Source organism: Chionomys nivalis, chromosome X, assembly GCF_950005125.1.
Source record: "Chionomys nivalis chromosome X, mChiNiv1.1, whole genome shotgun sequence".
Taxonomy (NCBI): Eukaryota; Metazoa; Chordata; class Mammalia; order Rodentia; family Cricetidae; genus Chionomys; species Chionomys nivalis.
This window is the reverse complement of record NC_080112.1, coordinates 92480408-92487636: the sequence shown is the minus strand read 5'-3', so window position 1 is coordinate 92487636 and position 7229 is coordinate 92480408.

Below are 7229 nucleotides of genomic sequence, written 5' to 3'. Positions count from 1 at the left end.
TAGACTCAGGATTATGTTGCTGAAGAGTTTGGAAGTATCATTACCCTTGCTTCAGTTTTTTTTAGAAGAGAAGTAGAAAGATTTATGTTAGTTGGTTTTTTAAAAACTATTTGATATAATTAAAAATTCATACCATTAGTCTTGAGCTTTTCTTTGATGGGAATTTTTAAGATAGATTTAATGTCCTTCTCATTGGTTTATTTAGGTTTCTCACATGTTAATGATTAACAAGAGTAAGTTCTTTGTGTTTAGGAATGTACCCGTGTTTTTAGGTTATCCAATATGTTTATACATAGCTGTTTATAACAGTCTCCCGGGACCCCTTCTGCTTCTATTGTATCAGTTTTAATGTTTCCTTTTCCGTTTCTGATTGAATTTGAGTTTTTTCTGTTTCCTTTGTAGTCTGTCTAAAGTTCTGTTAATTTTGTTTATCTTTTCAAAAACCAATTTTTGGTTTGGTTGATCTTTCCTGTTGTTTTTTAGTCTCCATTTCAATTTTCCTGATCTGATCTTCATTACTTCCCTCCCCATATTATTTTTGGACTTCGTTGTTTGCTCTTTTTGTAGTTCCTTGAGGTGTAATCTTAGGCTGTTTGCTTGAGACCTTTCTTCTTTTGAAGAAAGCAATTATTGCTGACACATTACTTTTAGAAAGGCTGTTGCTGCATCCTACATGTTTCGGTATTTTGTGTATCCTTTTCAATAGTGTATGTTAAATTGTTCCTTTAAAGTTTTCCTTTGACTCCTTGGTTATTTCCATGAATTTTTGAATTTTCTGAAATTCCCTCTGTTATTGATTTCTAGTTTCATACCATTGTGGTCATTCATCTGATTTCAATCTTGTTAACATTTGTTAAGTTTTGTTTTGTGGCTTAGCATGTGATCTCTCCTGGAGATTGTTCTATTGCACTTAAGAGAAATGCGTATTCTGCTATTGTTGGATGGAATGTTTTATATGTATGTATGAATGTATGTATGTATATATATATATGTATATACACACACACACACATATATATATATATACCCACTTGTTCCAAAATGTAGTTCAAGTATAAATTTTCCTTAATGATTTTCCAGTTCAGTGATGTTTATTGTTAAAAGAGATACATTGTTGTCCCCTTCTATTACTATCTTTTATTTCATGTTTGTTGTATGTAGTTTGGTGCTCCTATGCTGCATGTATATATAATTGTTTTATCTTCCTAGTAACATGGCACCTTTATCTTACACAATGACCTTCTTCATCTTATTTTATGGGTTAAGTTTTGTTTTTTGAGATAGGAGTGCAAAATGTATCTCAAGCTGGACTGGATATTACTATGTAATCTCAAACTGCCTCAAACTTGAAATCTTCCTGCCTCCACCTTCTGGGACTGGGATTAGGTGTCTATGCCAACCCACTCGTTTAGAAGATTTTACTTCAGATATACTTTACCTTATATAAGTACAGCTACTGTTGCTTTTATGGCTTCTATTTGCTTGTCTTTTTTTTTTTAACCTTTAACTTTCAGTTTATGTATGTCATTAAATGTTAAGTGATTCTTTTACGTTAGGTGTGTATTTGAGTCCTGAAAAATCTGTTCAGCTATATCTTTTACTGGAAACTTCATCCCTTTACATTCAAGTTTACATACTGATGCTTTCTTTATCTGTCAATAGCATACTCGCCTGATTATTTTTGATCATTTGGGCCATGCGTTTGTATTTGTACATTTGAAGACACAAGGATCTGTTCTCATTTCTTTACTCTACCCATTTTTATTAATTTTTATTGAGCTATACATTTTCTCTGTTCCCTCTCTGCCTCTCCTCTACCCCTTCAACCCTCCCCCAAGATCCCCATGCTCCCAATTTACTCAGGAGATCTTGTCTTTTATTACTTCCCATGTATATTATATCTATGTAAGTCTCTCTTAGTGTCCTCATTGTTGTCTAAGTTCTTTGAGGTTATGATTTGTCGGCTGGTTTTCTTTGTTTTATGTTTAAAAACCACTTTTGAGTAAGTACATGTGATAATTGTCTTTCTGTGTCTGGGTTACGTCACTCAAAATAATGCTTTCTAGCTCCATCCAGTTGTCTGCAAAATTCAAGATGTTGTTATTTTTTTCTGCTGTGTAGTACTCCATTGTGTAAACATGCCACATTTTCTTATCCTTTCTTTGGTCGAGAGCCATTTAGGTTGTTTCCAGGTTCTGGCTATGACAAATAATAATGCTGCTATGAACATAGTTGAACACGTGTCCTTGTGGTATGATTGAGCATCCTTTGGATATATACCCAAAAGTGGTATTGCTGGGTCTTGAGGAAGGCTGTTTCCTAATTTTCTGAGAAATCTCCACACTGACATCCAAAAGGGCTGTACCAGTTTGCATTCCTACAAGCAATGCAGAAGTGTTCCCTTTCCCCCACAACCTCTCCAGCATAAGTTATCATCAGTGTTTTTGATCTTGGCCATTCTTACAGGTGTAAGATGGAATCTCAGAGTTGTTTGGATTTGCATTTCTCTGATGACTAAGGATGTTGAACATTTCCTTAAGTATCTTGCAGCCATTTTAGATTCCTCTGTTGAGAGTTCTCTCTTTAGGTCTGTAATCCGTTTTTTTTTTTTTAAATTGGATTGTTTATTCTTTTGATGATCAATTTCTTGAGTTCTTTGTATATTTTGTAGATCAGACCTCTGTCTGATGTGAGGTTAGTGAAGACCTTCTCCCATTCTGCAGGCTGTTGTTTTGTCTTGTTGACCATGTCATTTGCTTTACAGAAGCCTTTCAGTTTCAGGAGGTTCCATTTATTAATTGTTTCTCTCAGTGTCTGTGCTTCCAGGGTTATATTTAGGATGTGGTTCCCTGTGCCAATGTGTTCAAGTGTATTTCCCACTTTCTCGTTCAGTGTAGCTTGCTTTATGTTGAGGTCTTTGATCCATTTGGACTTGAGTTTTGTGCATGGTGATAGATATGGGTCTATTTTCATTTTGCTATATGTTGATATCCACTTATGCCAGCACCATTTGTTAAATATGCTTTTCTTTTTCCATTTATTTTTTGCTTCTTTGTCAAAAATCAGGTGTTTGAAGTTGTGTGGATTAATATCTGGGTCGTCTATTCGGTTCCATTAGTCCTTCTGTCTGTTCTTATGCCAATACCAGGCTGTTTTCAGTACTGTAGCTTTGTAGTAGAGTTTGAAGTCAGGGATTGTCATGCCTCCAGAAGTTCTTTTATTGCACAGGATTGTTTTGGCTATCCTGTTTTTTTTTTCTTTTCCATATGAAGTTAAGCACTGTTCTTTTGTGGTCTGTGAAGAATATTTCTAAGATTTTGATGGGCATTGCATTTAATCTGTAGATTGCTTTTGGTAAGATTTCCATTTTTACTATGTTAATTTTACTTACCCAAGAGCATGGGAGATCTTTCCATTTTCTGGTGTTTTCTTCAATTTCTTTCTTCAAAGATTTAAAGTTCTTGTCATACAGGTCTTCCACTTGTTTGGTTAGTTGCTCCGAGATACTTTATGCTACTTGTGGCTATTTTGAAGGGTATTGTTTCTCTGATTTCTTCGCCAGCCCTTTTATCATCTGTGTACAGGAGGGCTACAGATTTTTTTGAGTTAATCTTGTATCTTGCTATACTACTGAAAGTGTTTATGCATCGTAGAAGTTCCTTGGTAAAATTTTTGGGATCGCTTATGTAAAACTATCATATCATCATCAAACAATGAGAGTTTGACTTCTTCTCTTCTACTCTACCTTTTTATTTGGGAAAATACCTTTGCTTGTCCAAAGATTCTGAATTTCTGTCTAGCTTGGCATATAGGTAGTTCCCACAGTGTTTGGGAACACTGAGCTGGTGTGTAGGTCCATAAGGTTGGGAATGAAGCACAGATCTACTTATATATACCTGCTGATTTGCTCCACAGAATAGCTCTGGATTTTGGGATATTATAGATTGTGCATGCATACAATATTTATAGCAAGTCAGCCTGAAGTCTGGGTCTACAGAGCCCGACAAGATTCAAGCAGGAAATTGAAACTGAACTACAGGGAAAACTTCTTGCTGGATCACTAACCTTCCTACCTAGGAAATGGTGCCCCTCATGGTGTGCTAGGTCTTCTTACATCAAGGCAAACTTTCAGAAATGTGTCCATAGTCCAGTCTGATCTAGGGAACTTCGATTGAGGTTGTCTTCTCAGTTGACTCTAGGTCATGCAAAATTGATGGTTAAAGCTGACTAAGACAGATGGTTTCAGCCATACTATTTTATTATTCTAGTCTGTCACATTTTCCTATTTCTTTACATATATATTTGATTTTTAAAATGCACTTTTAAAGAACCATAGATCTTAGCGGTTTTGTAGACTCATTCCTATCAAATTAAACTCTCATTGATAATTAATCTGTCACTGACTAGTAGAGCATGCTATGAATCTCAAGACCAACCCAGCATGAAGGATGAAGGATTTTTCTGTTCATTTCAGACTTTCCTTATATCATGCCTAGTCCTATGTGTCCGCTTTCTATTATTCCCATGTATAGGCACTGCTGATTTTAAAATATCTTTAATTCTTAAAGTGCCCGATCGCAGACACTTCTTTGAGCATAGCTATTCTATTCTATTCCTTCACCAATATTGTTCTATCTCAGGCATGAGTAACATTGGAATTAAATGATACAACACATTAAATGGACCTAATAGAATACGGAATATTCCACCCAAACACTAAAGGATACCCCTTCTGTTCATAAGACCATGGAAGATTCTTCCAGACAACATACTCATACAGGAATATAAAACAAATCTCAATAAATAAAAATGGAGGATAACTATATGTTTTTCCTTGGGCTCACCCTCTTATTTAGCTTCTTTAGGATCACAAATTATAGACTCAGTGGCCCCTATCCACGGCTAGAAACCAATTATGAGTGAGTACATCCCATGATCTTCTTTTTGGGTCTGGGTTACCTCACTCAGGATAGTATTTTCTATTTCCATCCATTTGCATGCAAAATTCGAGAAGTCATTGTTTTTTTTACCGCAGAGTAGTACTCTAATGTATATATATTCCACACTTTTTTCATCCATTCTTCCATTGAAGGACATCTAGGTTGCTTCCAGGTTCTGGCTATTACAAATAATGCTGCTATGAACATAGTTGTACAAATGCTTTTGTCATATGATAGGGCACCGGCTAGAGCACCGGACTGAGCTCCCAAGGTCCTAACGAGGAGCAGAAGGAGGGAGAACATGAACAAGGAAGGCAGGACCACGAGAGGTGCACCCACCCACTGAGACAGTGGGTCTGAACTATTGGGAGCTCACCAAGGCCAGCTGGACTGTGACTGAAAAAGCATGGGATAAAACCGGACTCTCTGAACATGGCGGACAATGAGAGCTGATGAGAGGCCAAGGACAATGGCATGGGATTTTTTTTTTTTTTTTTGTTGGGTTTTTTTTTTTTTAATGGCATGGGATTTTGATCCTACTTCATGTTCTGGCTTTGTGGGAGCCTAGACAGTTTGGATGTTCACCTTCCTAGACCTGGATGGAGTGGGGAGGACCTTGGACTTTCCACAGGGCAGGAAACCCTGACTGCTCTTGGGGCTGGAGAGGGAGGAGAAGAGGAGGGGGGAGGGAGAGGGGCGGGAGGAGGGGGAGGGAAATGGGAGGCGGGGAGGAGGTGGAAATTTTTTTTTTCAATAAAAAAAAATGGAAATAACTCTGTACATCCTATCATACCATAATATAATAAAGCTTAAAATCAATGGTAAAGAATCTCTACTAAGTACACAAACTCATGGAGATTAAACAATGTATTATTAAATGGTGACTAGGTCAGAAGGAAACCAAGAAACAAATAAAAGGTTTCCTGGAAGCAAATGAAAATGAAAACACAATACAACAAAACCTCCAGGGTACATTAAAAACAGTCCCAAGAAGAAATTTATAGCTCCACAAGGCTATATTTAAAAAGCTGAAAAAGCACAAATAAATGACTTAATGATGCAACTCACAAATTCAGAAAACAAGAACAAACCAAACCTAAATCCAGTAAATGTGTAGAAATGATTAGATTTTCATTCATTAAAAGTTGAATTTATTTATAAAAATCTGTCCTGAGGAAAAATGAAGACATTTAAAGGCTTCAAGTGGAATAAATGAGGAGATTGTAGAAATCAGTCTTGTATGTAATTACAATTAAAATACTTCCCTAAAACCCACAGAAACAGCTGGCCCAAGAAAATGGGAGCTCATTGACTCTGGACTGACTACTCGGGAACCTGCATAGGACCGAATTAGGCCCTCTGAATGTGGGAGACAGTTGTATGGCTTTGGCAGCCTGTGGGGCCACTGTCCACAAAACCAGTATTTATCCCTAGTGCATGAACTGGCTTTTTGAAGCCCATCCCCTATGGAGGGATATCTTGCTCAGCCTAGATACAGGGAGGAGGGCCTTGGTCCTGCCTCAAGTGATGTGACAGAATTTATTGACTCCCCATGAGAGATCTCACCCTCTCTGAGGAGTGGATGGGGGGGTGGAATGGGGAGAAGATGTAGGAGTGGGAAGAGCAGGGAGTGGGAACTGAGATTGGTATGTAAAATAAGATTGTTCTACAAATAATAAAAAATATTAATAGTAAAAAATACTTCCCTAAACTTCAGAAGTCTGTTAACTAGGCTTCAATAAAGTTTTGCTCTGCATTCTTTGATTTTAAAAAAAGTAATGCAAATCCCTCCTCAAATGCTTTCTCCTTCTTCCTTTTAAATACTTCCTTTTAAATATGGCCTCACTGTGTAGACCATATTGACTTGGAGCTTGCTATTCTCATACACATCCATTAAGCTTCCTGAGTGTGTATATTATGCACACAAACTATTATGCTTGGATTCTCAAAGCCTTTTTAATTTAATGTTTGTGGTCCCCATATTGATGAATGTGATTTACCTATTTACTGCCTAGATAATTTCATTTTAATTTTGCCGTTTCTAAAGCAACAATGTAAAATTATTGAGTAGCAATAATATTGAGGATGTTGAGGAAACTGTATTGAAGCAGAAAGCCTTATTTCTACCTTCCCACTGCTCTTCATATCTAGCTTAGAGTTTCAGAGAAAAATATAGCTACGACATGACTCTCTGTGTAGATTTGCTCTAGCTAATAACTCAAAGATTTCCTCTAAGCAGGGAGATCTGTAGATAGCAATTTTGGATAGAGCCTGTATTTCAGTAACCCT